The sequence below is a fragment of the Arachis duranensis genome, chromosome 2 (assembly GCF_000817695.3).
Source record: "Arachis duranensis cultivar V14167 chromosome 2, aradu.V14167.gnm2.J7QH, whole genome shotgun sequence".
NCBI lineage: Eukaryota > Viridiplantae > Streptophyta > Magnoliopsida > Fabales > Fabaceae > Arachis > Arachis duranensis.
Genome location: NC_029773.3, coordinates 36,224,915 through 36,242,414, shown reverse-complemented (window position 1 = coordinate 36,242,414; position 17,500 = coordinate 36,224,915). Strand labels below are relative to the sequence as shown.

General features: G+C 40.4%; 1 long non-coding RNA gene across 7 annotated transcripts in view; it reads left to right on the top strand.

The window, feature by feature from the left end:
- LOC107474292 (uncharacterized) overlaps positions 1–17,021 on the top strand; it is a 20,417-nt gene extending 3,396 nt beyond the window's left edge. For 2 of the 7 annotated variants that reach the window (XR_008005811.1, XR_002370542.2), the window contains exon 4: positions 1,157–1,526. This is a non-coding gene — a long non-coding RNA (uncharacterized LOC107474292). Of the gene's footprint in view, positions 1–1,156; positions 1,527–14,323; positions 15,066–15,180; positions 15,269–16,359 lie in introns of those variants that run through there. The other 5 variants (XR_008005812.1, XR_002370545.2, XR_002370543.2 and 2 more) reach the window with 5 other exon arrangements.
- Positions 17,022–17,500: the final 479 nt, after the last annotated feature.

Below are 17,500 nucleotides of genomic sequence, written 5' to 3'. Positions count from 1 at the left end.
ATTAGTTCATTTGTGCATCATTCATGTATTAAGTTAGTTTTAGTGCATTTGTGTATTATATTAGAATTTGTTAAATTGCATTAGTTCAGTTTTCATCATACCAGTGACATTAGTTAACATCAGTTCATTTATGCATCAAGTTAGCATTAGTTCATTTGTGCATCATTCATGTATTAAGTTAGCATTAGTGCATTTGTATATTATATTAGAACTAGTATTTTTATGCATAATAACATTACGAGAATATATATTTTTTTAAATTATAGTTCACTTTGTTCTAACAGTATAAATTATGCATGACACAAGATTTATAAAATCAAACTACTTTTACAAAAAAGTCATAAGTTGACAAAAGTTTTTTTCTAAGAAGACCAAGATATCTGCAGATAAAAAATTAAATAATAAGATTTTTAGTTATTATTTTTATATGAAAAAGTCTAATTTTTTATTAGTAATTAATTTTAACATTCGTTATCTAAAATTTAAAATAATTTAATGTGTATAATTTTACATTTAAAATATTTTAATTGTAAAAAAATATCGAATGACATATTTTGATTTGTCAAATTACTAATATAAAATATAATTATATATAGAGTAAAAATAGTAGAGAGAAATATAAAAATGGAGAGAGGTAGATGAGAGAATTTAAGAAATGAGTTTATTATTTTTGAAAAAAAAAATTCTTAAGGACCTATTTGTCCTTCGAACTTTTTTCCCCTTCCAACGTGGCACTGTAACGGACATCTGGATACCGTTTCAGCCACGTCAACCAGTTCCGTTAGGTGTATGAGAGGCAAATAGACGGAAAGACTAAATTGTCCTCCGTTTGTTAAAGTCAGGAACTTTTTTGTATTTAAATTTTGTCAGGGATGTATTTGTCAAAAGTTTGAAAAGTCAGGGACCTATTTGTTTTTTTCCCTTGAATTTATGTCTTGGAGTTTCATTATATAAATCATAATTGGAGTATGAACTTTGAATAAAGCTTAGGGTTATAATCTTGGAGTTTGATTATAACCTTGAACTTGTTTTTTGGTCATTCCGGCGTTTAGTTTGATATAGATTTTGGGAGTTTGGTTATCACACCAGTTGTTATTTTATGATTTGTGATCTAGTTTGATTATACTAAATTGATTGCATCATTACTTCTATATAGGCACATTATCTTCGGTTGAGTGTATGTGAGGCCAGAATGGATTGTTGTAAGTGACAGTTGTCTGATTATTCTAATCAAATGGGTTTGATTATGTCTGATTATTCTAATCAAATGGGTTTGATTATGACATAGGGTGTGTTTGACAAACGCGTTGAAGAAGAGAGAAGTGCTTTTCGAGTCTCTTGAACGCTTTATTTGTATGTTTGGCAACTTTTTTATCATCTGAACGTAGAAGTGATTTTACTTTTCAACCCACGGTTACCAAAAGCTATAAATTCTTGCTTTTGCGTTCACTTTTTTAGGTTGGATTGAAAAAAATTTTTATGTACCAATTGTGTCCTTCATTATTCATATATTTATTTTTTTATAATGTTTTTCTCCGATACACTCCCATGCATATCATTATTTTTTATAAAACTCTTATTATTGTTTGTTTATATGAATTTTTTAATTGTTAATGTTATTTTTTTGTATGAAATATTTTTTTGTTTTGCATTATGATTTTATTAATCCTATTAGAGTAAAGAACATTGAGACTACTAAAAAAATATTAAAATGTATTTAAATATCTAAAATAAAATTATAAGATAATATAAAATAATTATTTACATATTTTTTTTGTAATTTTGCATCTAAAAGTAATTTTATATAATGTAATCCAAAGAATATGTTTTTTACTATAATTCATTTTGAAAAATATCTAAAATAAAATTATATGATAATATAAAATAATTATTTAAATTTTTTTTTGTAATTTTTCATCTAAAAGTGATTTTATATAATGTAATCCAAAGAATATTTACTTTACTATAATTCATTTTGAATGAAAATTACTAAATATAAATCACGTTAATATCAATTCACTCTTAATCAAAATCAAATTTTCAAACTTAATTTTATATAAACTTCTGTTTACAAACGTAATTCAAACACATTATGTATGTAGGAGTTCGTATAAATTGATTTTGCAAAATTGATTTTGATGAAAAGTAAGTTTGTGTTAACATTATTTATGTTTGACAATTTTTATATAAAAAATGAATTATAGTAAAATAAATATTGTTTGCACAAGAAGCACGTTCAACCTTTTTGAATAATGTAATAACATTATAAAAATATGAAAGAGTACTATAAATTTTATAATGTCAAATAAAAAAAATTCTATAATTTTTAGTATTATCAATATTTTTTAATTAAGTATTATTTTAAACTATGAATTTTCATTATTTATGATTCTATTGTTACTTATAGGGATAAGTATGGTTTTGATCCCTAACGTTGAGGGCTAGAATCGACACTGTCTCTCATCTAATTTTTGATTTAGAATCGTTCTTTTAATTTTTTTGGACAAAAATAGTTTCACCACCAACACAATTACCTCCTCCACTACTACCACCACCAACACCACTGCCAGAACCAACACCAACACTACCAACACCAACACTACTACCCACTTACTGCCTATTGCCACTCCATCATCATCTGCATCACACCAACCAAAATTCAGAAAATCAACATCATCATCGTTATCCTCATCAGAACCCAGATCTCAGATCTAGAAATCAAACTCAGAAAAACAAACCCAGAACTCTTCCTTAACACCCATCTTCTTCGTCAACATTAACTAGAAGCAGATGCACAAATGCAGAAGAACAACAATGGATAACAACAAGCTCAACCAGAAGCGGAAGAACAGCAGAAGTAAAAAATAAGGAAACAACCACCAGATGCAGAAGAACAACAACAACCATGGATCTTGTATACAATTAACCATTAACAGAAATTCAATAACCTAAGCTAATTCAACAACAACAACAACAATTCAGCAGCAACTTTCAGCAATTTAATAACCTAAAATCAACTAACAAAAAATTAAAATCCAGCTAAACCAACCCAGAATTAAATCAAGGGGCTGGAGGGAGGGTAACAGGTAGTGGTGGCTCTGATTCCTTCTGCGTCAGGGACTGAGGGAGGAAAAGCAGGGAGGCTCGCTGGCAGCGGTGAAACAGAGGAGACTCCACGTTGCTGCGTGGTGAAGCAGGAGAGGCTTGCCGGCAGTGAGCTCTGGTTCGAGGAGATTTGAGATAGGGAAGAAGAGAAGGAGGGGAGAGGGTCTAGGTTGATCTGGACAGGAGAGAACACGCGTTTTCTTTTTTTTTTTAATAAATTTTATAACTTTTATTATTAAAATAGGAATAGGGGTAGATTAGGAATAAAATAAAAAAAATTTATTAAGAAGGATGATTTTAATATGAAAAAAAAACGTTATGGATGATTTTAAATAAAAAATTAGATGAGGGACGGTTTCGATTCTAACCCTCAACGTTAGGGACCAAAACCATACTTATCTCTTACTTATAATTAGTTTTTCATTTATTTTCTTTTTGATAGGATCATAATTTATATTATACAAAATTTTGATAATAAATGTATATAGTAATTACAATTACAAATTTTACAAATTCAAATAAAAAATAATTTTTTTTATACAAAACGAAAATAGAGTAGATCAAAGAATAAAAAAAAACTTATACAGATAAAAAAAATAAAAATTTTATAAAATTCAAGAACATATGTCAATTGAATAAAAAGTATAAAAATTAAAATATAAAAAATAAAAAACATAAAAATTAAAATATGAAAGAAAATTTTAAAAATAATGAAGAAAATTAAAATATTCACCTTGTTAGTGATTGAAACAAATCTAAAATATTTTCATGAAAAAAATAAATTAGAATGAAGAACTAGGAAGAACCGCTGTGAAGCTATAAAAGTAATGGTTACTAGTATTCTTTTTATAGAAAAAATGAAGGGTAAGATTGGTAGAAAAGAAATAAAATTTTCACCTAATTTTCTAATGGTAATCAGCCACCATGAACATGAATGCAGAAGCAACAAATAAATTTTAGCTTCTCTTTCTGCACTTTTCTAAACTCTGTTTTTTAAAAATTCTCGCCAATCCCGTGATCGAGGTGGGCACATTTAAGGTGCAAGAGTTTTATGCCAATGCCTGGGTCATAAAGAAGCATGATACATGTGTGATCTTTATGCTCCATCTTTATCTCAGCAACAGATGAAGATAGCTGTCCTATGGATGTGGTCAACTGATCCTAATAATTTCAGGGAGGAAAGTACATCCCCTGAGGTATCTCCGGAAGATCATGTGGAGCTAGTGGAACTGGCTCTTGCTGTGGTCTTTTTCCGTGCTCCATACCCTTCTTGGAGATCGGTCTCTCGACGTCGATCGAGGTATCATCCTCAATGTGAGTTTCAGCTGCTGCACAGAGGCGGTAGATGAGATCAAGGAATGCTAGCCTTGCTTGAGTGGAGGGCTTGTCAGCTATTTTGTAAATCTCTTGAGGGATCACTTTATGTTCCTCCACCTCATTGTCGAGCATAATGCAGTGGATCATCACTGCTTTCTCGATTGTAATTTCAGAACGGTTACTCGTAGGGATGATCGAACGTTGGATGAACTCCAATCATCTTCTAGCCATTGGCTTAAGCTAAAATTTCGTAGTTGGTAAGGCTTATCCTGAGCATTCCTCCTCCACTGAGCTCCAGGCACGCAGATGTTAGCAAGAAGTTGCTCTAACCTTTCATCAATGTTGACCTTTTGAGTGTATTAGTGAGGGTCATTTCGTGGTTATGGTAGTTATAGCGCCACCCTCACACTTCCAGGGCTAAAATCCAGAATGTGCCCTCTGACCATGGTGTGCCAATTTTTGGCTCCGGAATCACGATTGTATCATGCTTCTTTGTGATCCAGGCGTTGTCATAAAACTCTTGCACCATCAATGTGCTCACCTCGGTCACGGGATTGGCCAGAATTTTTCAATCCCGTCTTAGAACTTGGTACATGATCTTTGAGTATTCACCGTTTTTCAGCTTGAAGTGGACTTCGAGAATCACCTTTTTCTTCCTCATCACGTCATAGAAATGGTCTTGATGGGTCGTGGTAAGGAATCTTGTGGTCTCCCATGACTCGGAGGCGAGAACTTTTCCTTTCCTTATCCTTGAGAATGCTTCAGTTTTTGGTGCCATAAAGGTAAATTAAGGAGCAAAAAGCGGAGCTTCCAACTTCAAACTTAAGAATTTTGCTCGTCCTCGAGTAAAAAAAAAAAAAGAAAAAAGAAAATAGAAGTAGAGAGATGGGATAGGGGGATAGGTCTTGGCCTTTGGAGAGGCATCAAGGTGTCTGGCGCTCTCCACTCACGCTTGCACACACGCTCACTCAAGAGCGCCAGTACCAAAGTGCCTGGCGCACTCCACTCACGCTTGCACACACGCTCACTCAAAAGTGCCAAGCACTCTCCATTCGTGCTGACTAGCAAGTGTAGTGCTCTCCTGGAGGTGTCACGCTTGCCCTAGCGCTCGCCAGTCACGCTCACAAGCAAGCATATTCGATGCTACTCCGAGGAAGAATTGAAGACTGATGCATACGCACAACCCTTGATGCGTACGCACAACCCTTGATGCGTACGCACGATGGTAATTATTTACTTGGCGCTCACTTTTCGCGCTCAGCAACAAGCGCCAAGTGCAGTGCCAAAAAGCAGAAGTTTGAAGTTCCAAAAGAGAAAGAATCAAGTGAATACTTGGGGAGGCATTACAAATAGATGGAGCTTTGAACTTAAAGAGGACTCGGGATTCTGGATTCTAGATATCTACTCTACACTTTTGATCACTTTTCTACTTGCTTGTACTTAGTTGAATTTCCAGTTTTATGCATTTCCATTTTTTGAATTTTCTTTATAAGAGAACTATGATCCACTAAACCTCACTTCATTGGGGGAGGGAACTCTATTGTAATTTGATGGATCAATAGTAATTTTTACTTTCTTCTGTTTGTGAAAATGGGTATTGGGGTTGTGGACATAAAAGTTCATTATTAAAAATGGTGCACAACAATAATAACAATTTAAGCAAAGTGAAATGTTATTTGTTCATCTTGAAGGTGTGAGAATCACATAAACAATGTGCTTAAGTTATAGCAAAAGATGTTTGATCAAGACATCAAAGAATGAACACTTGTAATGTGATTACTCAATTCAATTGCTAAGATGAACAATGAAAAATTTGAATTCAATTAAGATCAATGCATTCACAAGCAAGTCACCCATTAACAAAGGAATAAAAATCATGTCGGACATGGGTGTTTGGATCTTCAAGTTCAAGAAACAATGGAATGGATTGGTAAATTCAAGTTGATCATCATAAAAAATCATAGAGCATGCTAAACAAGAGATAAGTTGAGAGCATATGATGGTCATTTCATATGAATCTAACAAAAGTTGACTTAGTCATTTCATCAAACACTTAACGTGCATTATGCAAACTTATCACAATTAAGCTCATATTCAACAATCCAACCCATCAATCAAGAGATCAAACACTTGCAATACAAAGATAATTAAAGAAGGACAAATCACTGTATTAAGCCATGAGGAGAAAATATTTACACAAATCAGCCAAATCAAAAACTGGTTCATGAATCAACCAGTTCATATTTCTATATTGTTCGAATCAATATAATTTGAACTTCTTCTCCATGTAATTCGAATCACACTGATTCGAATTACACACACACGCACACACCCACTAATTCGAATCAACCTGATTCAAATTACATACACATAGTAATTAGAATAAGGGTGATTTAAATTACACCCACGCACGCGTTTCTAAGTAATTCGAATTTGGCTGATTCAAATTACACAAAGTATAATTCGAATTACACTGGTTTGAATTATACAGGGCCAAACATGTATAAATATGGTGTAAACGTGAATTGATCTCATTAGAGTGAGAAAATGGCTGGTGAGGAGAGTTTTGTAGTGTTGGTTCATCACAGAGGAACGATTAAGAGGAAAACATGATCTGGTGTCAAGTTCACCGATAAGGATCCTCTCAGTATTTTTATGAGGCCTACGATGAGCTATGATGACATTATTAATTCTGTACTACAAAAACTTGGTCTGCAAGGCGTGAAACGAGTTAAGAAATTTTTTTATCGCATTTCGATCTCAGTGCTGCAAGAAATTGCGAAGTATGATTATTTCACAATCGAGAGTGATGAGGACTTGCAGGTCATGTTTCATTGTTGTCGACAGTTTTCCGAGGTTAGGACACCTGAGCTGCTGGCGAAGTTGGTTGATGTCGTATCTAACTCGGGGTTCGAACCGGAATACGCACACTATAGGCACGGTAGCCGGTTCTAGCTCCAGACCTGTTGGTGTATCTTCGTCTGTCCCTGTGAATAAACCTTTGGTCGAGTCTGTTGCCTCCCCGTCGTTCGCTGTTGATCTCAACTGTAGTGGAGGCAGAGAGGTTGGAGTAGGGGATATTATGCCGACTTCTTCACAATGTGCTGCACCGGTTGGTCTGGGCAATGCATTGCTGGATGATGTTGACGATGATGATGTGGAGCCAGATATCATTGCCGATGACAGTGGCGATGATATTGGAGCGAGCCAGCCAGCTAAGGCTGGAGGTGGTTCTAGCTCTGGCACACAGTAGTACCTTCCGCACATTTCATCTTTGGACTTGGATGGCATGAGACAGGAGGGGGTTCCTGGGGAGCCTGCTGGATTTGGTGCTAGAGGTGGCCAGGGGTCTACAGGTCTCACAGAGTTTCAGGATAAAGACGAGGCTGTGTTAAGTATGACGACGTATAGCATCCGACGCGGGGTACAGTACAAGGTGGTGGAGTCTGACTATCGCCGATATATTGGGAAGTGTTCAGAGTTTGGGAATGGGTGCACATGGTTGATTATGCTTAGTTTTCGGCTGTGCAAGGGTTTTTGGGAAGTAAAAAGCGATCAAAGGAGTTTGGATTATCATGTGATATCGGCATTCATCATGCCAATGGTTAGAGCTGATGCATCCGTCAGCATCAAGGTACTCCTGAATGCGACAGTGGCACACTTTGGGTTCAGGCCGACATACAGGAGGGTTTGGTTATCGAAGCAGAAGGCCGTTGGCCACATCTATGGTGATTGGGATGAGTCGTATAACGAGCTCCCGCGGTCGGTGTTAAGAGTTTAGTTGACGATGCCTGGTACTATTGCAGTCCTTAGAACGAGTCATGTTCGAGTTGGGGGCCAGGTCGACGACTCGCAAGCTTATTTTCACCGGCTCTTCTGGACGTATCCACCATGTATTGAGGCATTCAGGCATTGCAAGCCGTTGGTGAGTATTGATGGCACCCACCTGTATGGTAAGTATAGAGGTACGTTGCTCGTCGCGATTGTACAGGACGGGAACTCCAACATACTGCCTGTTGCATTTGCACTAGTTGAGGGTGAGAATACCGAGTCCTGATCCTTCTTTCTCTCCCATCTCTGGCAGCACATGACCCCGCAACCGGGTCTGTTAGTTATATCAGATAGGCACAACGGCATCAAGGCTGCGCTTGAGGCTCCCGACGTAGGCTGGCTACCTCCAGCTGCCTACCGTGCAATCTGCATTCGACATGTGGCAGCAAATTTTGTCCTGACCTTGAAGGGCAAGGACGCAAGGAGGCTTCTTGTGAATGCAACTTATGCTAAGGCCGAGGTGGAATTCGATAATTGGTTTGATATTCTGCGGTCTGAAGACCCTGCCATGTGTGAGTGGGCTAACCGGATCGAGTATTTATTGTGGACTCAACATTGGGATGAAGGTAGGAGATTCGGTCACATGACGACAAATATCTCCGAGTGTGTTAATTCAATCCTGAAGGGGGTCAGGAATCTCCCGGTGTGCTCGCTGGTGAAGGCTACTTACGGGACGTTGGCAGAACTATTCGTTCGCTAGGGGAAAGAGGCAGAGGACCAGTTAGGAACTGGACAACAGTTCAGTCAACATATGGTGAAGTGTATAGAGGCCAATCTGAAGACGGCGAGGTGCTTCACGGTGACTTTGTACGATAGAGATAACTCGGAGTTCACCGTCTCGGAGACGACTCCTACTGGTTCGTTCTCACTTGGTAGCTACAGGGTCTCACTCGGGTCTCAAACATGTGACTGCGAATATTTTCAGGTGCTTCATTACCCGTGTTGAGCCTTGGCATGTTGTGCCTATTCACGGCTTACTAGGCAGACGTATGTCCACCACGTGTATTGTCCTAGCTTGGTCTTTAGTGTATACTGGATGGGGTTCACACCTTTCATCCCTGAGGGTCTTTGGCCACCGTACGATGGGCCGACAGTGATACCAGACCCCACCAAGAGGCGTGCGAGTGAGGGACGTCCTAGGTCTACCAGGATACGGACTACTATGGACGAAGCGGATCCGAGCAGGCCGAAGAAATGTGGTCTCTATAGGCAACCAGGACACACGTCGGAGTTGCCCACAAGTCGAAGGACCAAGTTTCACTGGGAGAGATGAGTAGGTTTATTGTTAGCTTAATTACTATCTTATTACCACTTTTGTATTTTGATTCCACTGTTTTAGGGTTTGTTACTTGAAGTTGTTAATTATGAAACTTTGGTTACTTAATATGATGTATTTGTGCGTACTTAATTGCTTGATGTGTTTCGTTTCTTAAGTATACGCTTACGTTATGCTTAAACGTCACTCGATGTAATATACTTAAGCAACCATGACATACTCTACGCCAATAAAATAGCACACACAAGTTTTCAACATAAGTGATACAAAATATTGCAATAAGGTACGTACCCTAAGTAACAAGAACCAAAGCAGGTCCAATACATACATAACATAAATAAATAAAGCAAGCCAATGTACCACACTGATGATATATAAAAGTGATACAAATAAAAAGGTCATCTAAATAGATGCGATCCAGTGAAGCAACGACGGAAAATCCGTGTCCTCTGGCCTCTTCAGACGAGCGGCTTCTCGTCCTCAATGTCATCCTCGTCATCATCCGGGCCTGCCTATGGAGGTGGCCTAGGTTGGATTGGCGAAGGACGTGGGGAAGACCTTGACGGAAGTGAATCTCCGTGGACAGGTGCCCTTGACGGTTCGGCAACTGAATGTACTTCGCCAGCATAGGCGGAAGGAGGGGTACCACCCAACACAAAATACTCGTGAGCAGACCCAGAAGCAGACCCAGAAGGGGTACCGCCCCGTAGTTTGTGTCCTTCGACGTGCCGCATCATCTTCCTGCTTAATGGCACTGATTTCATCTAGGAAGTGTGAACCACCGAACTCCGCATCAAGACCATCACTGGTAAGCAAGTTTGAAAATAGCTACCCCGAACTAACTTATGTCTGACTCTCATGAACTGCGTGGTCGTCACTGGGGACACCAACGAAGTAATCACTAAACGGTCCTCCTCCAAGACCATCGCCACCCTGGCCCAAATTATCTCCCAAACCAGACCCGTACCACTCTCCACCATTACTTCCAGGACGAGGACTAACGCCCCCTATCGCAGCAAGGATCCCGGCGCCCCGTCCACCATCATGTCCTCCGTCCTCTCCCCCACCAGTTCCATGCTGAACACCATCGTCATCATCCTCACCATGACCACTATGATCGTCAACTCCAGGACGGGCCCTACGTCGTCCTCCACGACTGCGTTGTCTGCATGCATCCCTACCCATAGCGTCACCTTCTTCCATGGCTTGGTCGAGCCACCTCCACTCACGTTGGCTCCCTCGTGTCCTAACACGAGCTCTCTGCTCAACCCGACGCCTTTCCGAAACATCGTCAACACGATCCATCTCAGGCACTCGTCTGGCACCCCTCAGTGTCGCCTCGACCGGAATAGGCAAGGCTCTCGGATCCCCAAGGTACATCTCAGGTGAAAGAAATCTCTTACCATGCTGAACCCACCAATCTAAGAAGTCATGTGAAGGACTTGGGTCTGCCACAACAAACCGGAGAATATGGTCCGCACGGCTGTCCCAATGTAGATGCTAAAACTGCAAGTTATATGGGAACCAACGATCATCGCTTCTGCCATCCTTCGATATCAAGAAGTCGATGTTTAGGGTGGGTTGGGGTTGGGGCTGTACTCCACCGAACTGCGGTAGCACCTGATCAATCTGGTGCCACTCTATAACGGTGAAATATATGAATGCCATCACACACTGCCATAACACCGTATGCCGAGGCTCCAACACCTCCGGATGCACAACCTGAAGGACGTCGGGAGAGCTATACGTCATCCAAATAAACTGCAATTATATAGCATCAACGTTAGGCCATACAGTGATGCTAAGTATGAAATGTTACTTAATTAAAAATAAGCGGTTCGTATACTTACATCCCCAGCCTGTAACAGGTCTATCCTCAGCCTCCACATCTGCACTCGAGGTCTCTTCTCGCTAGCAGAAGGATTGTGACCTGACCACTTGCAACTCACATTGGTGGTATAACAAAAGCAAAATATCACCACATAATATAACATTAAAAGCGAACATGGAATAAAATAATTTAAGACGAAATACAAAAAACGATAACAGTACCTCGAGGCCAAGGGCTAGCCGAACGTATCATACCCAGTAGGTCTAAACCCAAGAAAGTGCCAGAAGATCCAAGACTGAAGTAGCTATAACGGACCGGCTAACTTCACAATATGTCTGTTGGCCACCCAGCACATGCATCGGTACAACCTCGCGAGTGCTGCCGACCTCCAGCTGTAGCCACCCATATCCTTAAGCCTAGCCACGTAGGATAGCCACCTAATGTGAATACAGTTGTCGCATTTGTCGGCAAACAGCTGAGTGCCTAACAGCATCATGATATAGGTCTGAGCATGGCGCCTAACTGTCTCCTCGTCGGCTCCCTAAGGGCATTCTCCAAACGTCTCCTAGAACCAGCTGCAGTTCACTGTAAACTTCTGAATTTGGTTCGCAGGAGGTAACACACCAAGCAACTCCTGGAACCATACCGAAGTTGGATGACCACCCTGGATGTATGTTTGGAAATCCGTCAAGCAACCACTGCCATAACATTTGTCAACCGGAAACCCCAATTGGTACGCCACGTCCTGCAGTGTGATCGTGCACTCCTCGAACGGCATGTGAAATGTGTGCGTCTCCAGACACCACCGCTCGACGAAAGCACTGACAAGGGGCTCATCCAATCTGAACCATCTCTCGTTCAGTCTCGCAAGATGGTATAATCCCGCCATCTGCAAGTATGGAACGTACTTCTCGTCGAGACGCATGCCTTCCTGCCGTCGCATGCTCGAGATGCATTGCTGGGTCTGCACATATAATGGACCAGATAATTAAAACCACTTACAAAATCACTAAAAAAACCACTAACAAAAACCACTAAAATAAACTACTAACATAAACCATTTGCAAAACCACTAATATAAACCACTAACAAAATCAGTAACAAAACCACTAAGAAAACCACTAAAATAAATCACTTGCAAAACCACTAACATAAACCACTTGCAAAACCACTAATATAAACTACTTGCAAAACCACTGACAAACCACTAAGAAAAACCACTAACAAAACCACTAACAAAAACCACTAAAACAAAACCACTAACATAAATCACTTGCAAAATCACTAACATAAATAACTTGTAAAACCACTGACAAAATCACTAACAAAACCACTTATAAAACCATATACATTGTCATTAACAAAACATAAAAAATCAGTGACATACAATGTTACCAACGTCACTTACCATCAAAACCACTAACATAACATATATAAACAAACAAATAAGTTACTTAATCCTACTTTAAAAAAATATTACGTACTAACCTCATTGTTGATGACCCCGACTATATGAGCAACTCTATCCAAACGATATAGTCTGTCCGGATTATCCCCCATGGGCTGAATATTCTGCTCGAGCCTTTGTTGGAGCGAATCTGGGTCGTTTTCTCTGGGATTTGGAGGGATATGATAATGGAAAAGTGGTTCGAATGAGGTTGGTTTGAACTCCTTTTATAGCCGAAGCAAGTGTAATTCGAAACAGACCAATTTGAATTACTACTAGAGCCAAAAAATGAGTAATTCAAATAAGCCAAATTTGAATTAGGAACGCGTGCATGGGTGTAATTCGAATCACCCTGATTCGAATTACTGTGTGTGTATAATTCGAATCAGGTTAATTTGAATTAGTGGGTGTGTGCATGTGTGTAGTTCGAATCAGTATGATTCGAATTACATGTAAATGAAGTTCAAATTAGGTTGATTCGAACTATATAGAAATGTCTCCTGCTTCATGTACATGTAATTCGAATCAACCTAATTTGAACTTCATCTACATGTAATTCGAATCATACTGATTTGAACTACACACAGAGTAATTCGAATCAGGGTGATTCGAATTACACCCACGCACGCGTTCCTAAGTAATTCAAATTTGGCTTATTTGAATTATTCATTTTTTGGTTCTAGTAGTAATTCGAATTGGTCTGTTTCGAATTACACTTGCTTCGGCAATAAAAGGAGTTCGAACCAACCTCATTCGAACCACTTTTTCATGATCATAACCCACAAAATCCCAGAAAAATGACCTAGATTCGGTCCAACAAAGGCTCGAGCAGGATATTCAGCCCATGGTGGATAATCCGGACAGACTATATTGTTTGGATGGAGTTGTTCATATAGCCGGGGTCATCAACGACGAGGTTAGTATGTAATATTTTTTTTAAAAGTAGGATTAAGTAACTTATTCGTTTGTTTATATACATTATGTTAGTGGTTTTTATGGTAAGTGACGTTGGTAACATTGTATGTCACTGATTTTTTATGTTTTGTTAGTGACAATGTATGCGGTTTTGTCAGTGGTTTTGTTGGTGGTTTTGTTTGTGGTTTTATTAGTGGTTTTGCAATTGGTTTATTTTAGTGGTTTTCTTTGTGGTTTTGTTAGTGATTTTGTTAGTGGTTTATGTTAGTGGTTTTGCAAGTAGTTTACGTTAGTGGTTTTGTTTGTGGTTTTTGTGAGTGGTTTTTGTCAGTGGTTTTGTTAGTGGTTTTGTTAGTGGTTTATGTTAGTGGTTTTGCAAGTGGTTTATGTTAGTGGTTTTGCAAGTGGTTTATTTTAGTGGTTTTCTTAGTGGTTTTGTTTGTGGTTTTGATGGTGGTTTTTTTAGTGGTTTATATTAGTGGTTTTGCAAGTGGTTTATGTTAGTAGTTTATTTTAGTGGTTTTTGTGAGTGGTTTTTGTTAGTGGTTTCTGTTAGTGGTTTTGTAAGTGGTTTTAATTATCTGGTCCATTATATGTGCAGCCCCAGCGATGCATCTCGAGCATGCGACGGCAGCAAGGCATGCGACTTGACGAGAGGTATGTTCCGTACTTGCAGATGGCAGGATTATACCATCTTGCGAGACTGAACTAGAGATGGTTCAGATTGGATGAGCCCCTTGTAGTGCTTTCGTCGAGTGGTGGCGTCCGGAGACGCACACATTTCACATGCCGTTCGGGGAGTGCACTATCACACTGTAGGACGTGGCGTACCAGTTGGAGTTGTCGGTCGACGGACGTTATGTCAGTGGTTGCTTGACGGATTTCCAGACATACATCCAGGGTGGCTGTCTAGCTTGGGTGTGGTTCCAGGAGTTGCTTGGTGTGTTACCTCCTGCGAACCAAATCCAGAAGTTTACAGTGAACTGCGGCTGGTTCCAGGAGACGTTTGGAGAGTGCCCTGAGGGAGCCGACGAGGAGACAGTCAGGCGCCATGCTCGGGCCAATATCATGATACTGTTAGGCACTTATCTGTTTGCCGACAAGTGCGGTAACCGTATTCACATTGGGTGGATACCTTACGTGGCTATGCTTGGGGAAATGGGTGGTTACAGTTGGCGGTCAGCAGCACTCGCGTGGTTGTACTTGTGCATGTGCTGAGTGGCCAACAGACATGTTGTGAAGTTAGCCGGTTCGTTACAGCTACTTCAGTCTTGGATCTTCTAGCACTTTCCTAGGTTTAGACCTGCTGGGTATGATACGTTCAGCTGGCCCTTAGCCTCGAGGTACTGCTATCGTTTTTTTATGTTTCGTCTTAAATGATTTTATTCCATGTTTGCTTTTAATGTTATACTATGTGGTGATATTTTGCTTTTGTTATACCACCGATGTGAGTTGCAGGTGGTCAGGTCACAATCCTTCTGCTAGCGGGAAGGGACCTCAAGTGCAGATGTGTAGGCTGAGGATAGACCTGTTACAGGCTGTGGATGTAAGTATACGAACCCTTTAGTTTTAATTAAGTAACCTTTCATACTTAGCATCACCGTATGGCCTAACGTTGATGCTATGTAATTGCAATTTATTTGGATGCCGTATAGCTCTCCCGACGTCCTTCAAGTTGTAAATCCGGAGGTGTTGGAGCCTCGGCATACGGCGTTATGGTGGTGTGTGACGGCATTGATATATTTCACCGTCATAGAGTGGCACCAGATTGATCGGGTGCTATCGCAGTTCGGTGGAGTACAGCCCCGGTGCCAGCCCGCCCTAAACATCAACTTCTTGATGTCGAAGGATGGCAGAGGCGGTGATCTGGTTCCCATATAGCTTGCAATTCTAGCATCTTCATTGGGACAACCGTGCGGATCATGTTCTCTAGTTTGATGTTGTGGTAGACCTAGGTCCTTCACATGATTTCTTGGATTGGTGGGTTCAGCATGGTAAGAGATTCTTTTCACCTGAGATGTACCTTAGGGTACCGAGAGCCGTGCCTATTTCGGTCGAGGCGACACAGAGGGGTGTCGGACGAGTGCATGAGATGGATCGTGTTGACGATGTTCCGAATAGGCGTCGGTTTGAGCGGAGAGCTTGTGTCGGGACACGAAGGAGCCGGCGTGAGTGGATGGTGACGCTATGGGTAGGGATGGAGGAAGGCGACGTGGCCGTGGAGGACGAAGCAGGGCGCATCATGGAGTTGACGATCACAGCGGTCATGGTGAGGATGACGACGATGGTGATCAACGTGTGGCTGGTGGAGGAGAGGACAGAGGCCATGATGGTGGAGGGGGTGCCGGGATCCTTGCTGGGATAGCGGGCGTTAGTCCTCGTCCTGGAGGTCATGGTGGAGAGTGGTACGGGTCTGGTGTGGGAGATGATTTGGGCCAGGGTGGCGATGGATTTGGAGGAGGACCGTTCAGTGATTACTTCGTTGGTGTCTCCAGTGACGACCACTGATGAGCGGATAATTTATACGCTTTTTGGCATTGTTTTTAGTATGTTTTTAGTATGTTTTAGTTAGTTTTTTAGTTAAAATTCACTTTTCTGGACTTTACTATGAGTTTGTGTGTTTTTCTGTGATTTCAGGTATTTTCTGGCTGAATTGAGGGACTTGAGCAAAAATCTGATTCAGAGACTAAAAAGGACTACAGATGCTGTTGGATTCTGACCTCCCTGCACTCGAAGTGGATTTTCTGGAGCTACAGAAGCCCAATTGGCGCGCACTCCACTGCGTTGGAAAGTAGACATCGTGGGCTTTCCAGCAATATATAATAGTCCATACTTTGCCCAAGATTTGATGGCCCAAACTGGCGTTCCAAATCAGCTCAAAACTTCCCGGCGTTAAACCCCGGAACTGGCACAAGAATGGGAGTTAAACGCCCAAACTGGCACAAAAGTTGGCGTTTAACTCCAAGAGAAGTCTCTACACGAAAATGCTTCAATGCTCAGTCCAAGCACACACCAAGTGGGCCCGGAAGTGGATTTTTATGTAATTTACTCATCTTTGTAAACCCTAGGCTACTAGTTCTCTACAAATAGGACCTTTTGCTATTGTATTTTCATCTTGGTTCTTCTGATTCCCTCTCTGGGGCCGAAATCAATGATCACTTTTGTTCTTATGTATTTTCAACGGTGGAGTTTCTACACACCATAGATTAAGGTGTGGAGCTCTGTTGTACCTCGAGTATTAATGCAATTACTATTGTTCATCTATTCAATTCAGCCTATTCTTGTTCTAAGATATTCATTTGCACCCAAGAACATGATGAATGTGAATGATTATGTGACACTCATCATCATTCTCACTTATGAACGAGTGCCTGACAACCACTTCTGTTCTACAAGCAAACAAGGCTTGAATGTTTATCTCTTGTATCCCTTAATCGGAATCTTCGTGGTATAAGCTAGAATTGATAACTCGCGATTGTGGGGCGTTAGTGACAGACGCAAAAGAATCACTGGATTCTATTCCGACATGATCGTGAACCGACAGCTGAATAGCCGTGTCGTGACAGGGTGCGTTGAACATTTTCACTGAGAGGATGGGAGGTAGCCACTGACAACGGTGAAACCCTACATACAGCTTGCCATGGAAAGGAGTAAGAAGGATTGGATGAAGACAGTAGGAAAGCAGAGAGACGGAAGGGACAAAGCATCGCCATACGCTTATCTGAAATTCTCACCAATGAATTACATAAGTATCTTTATCTTTATCTTTATGTTTTAT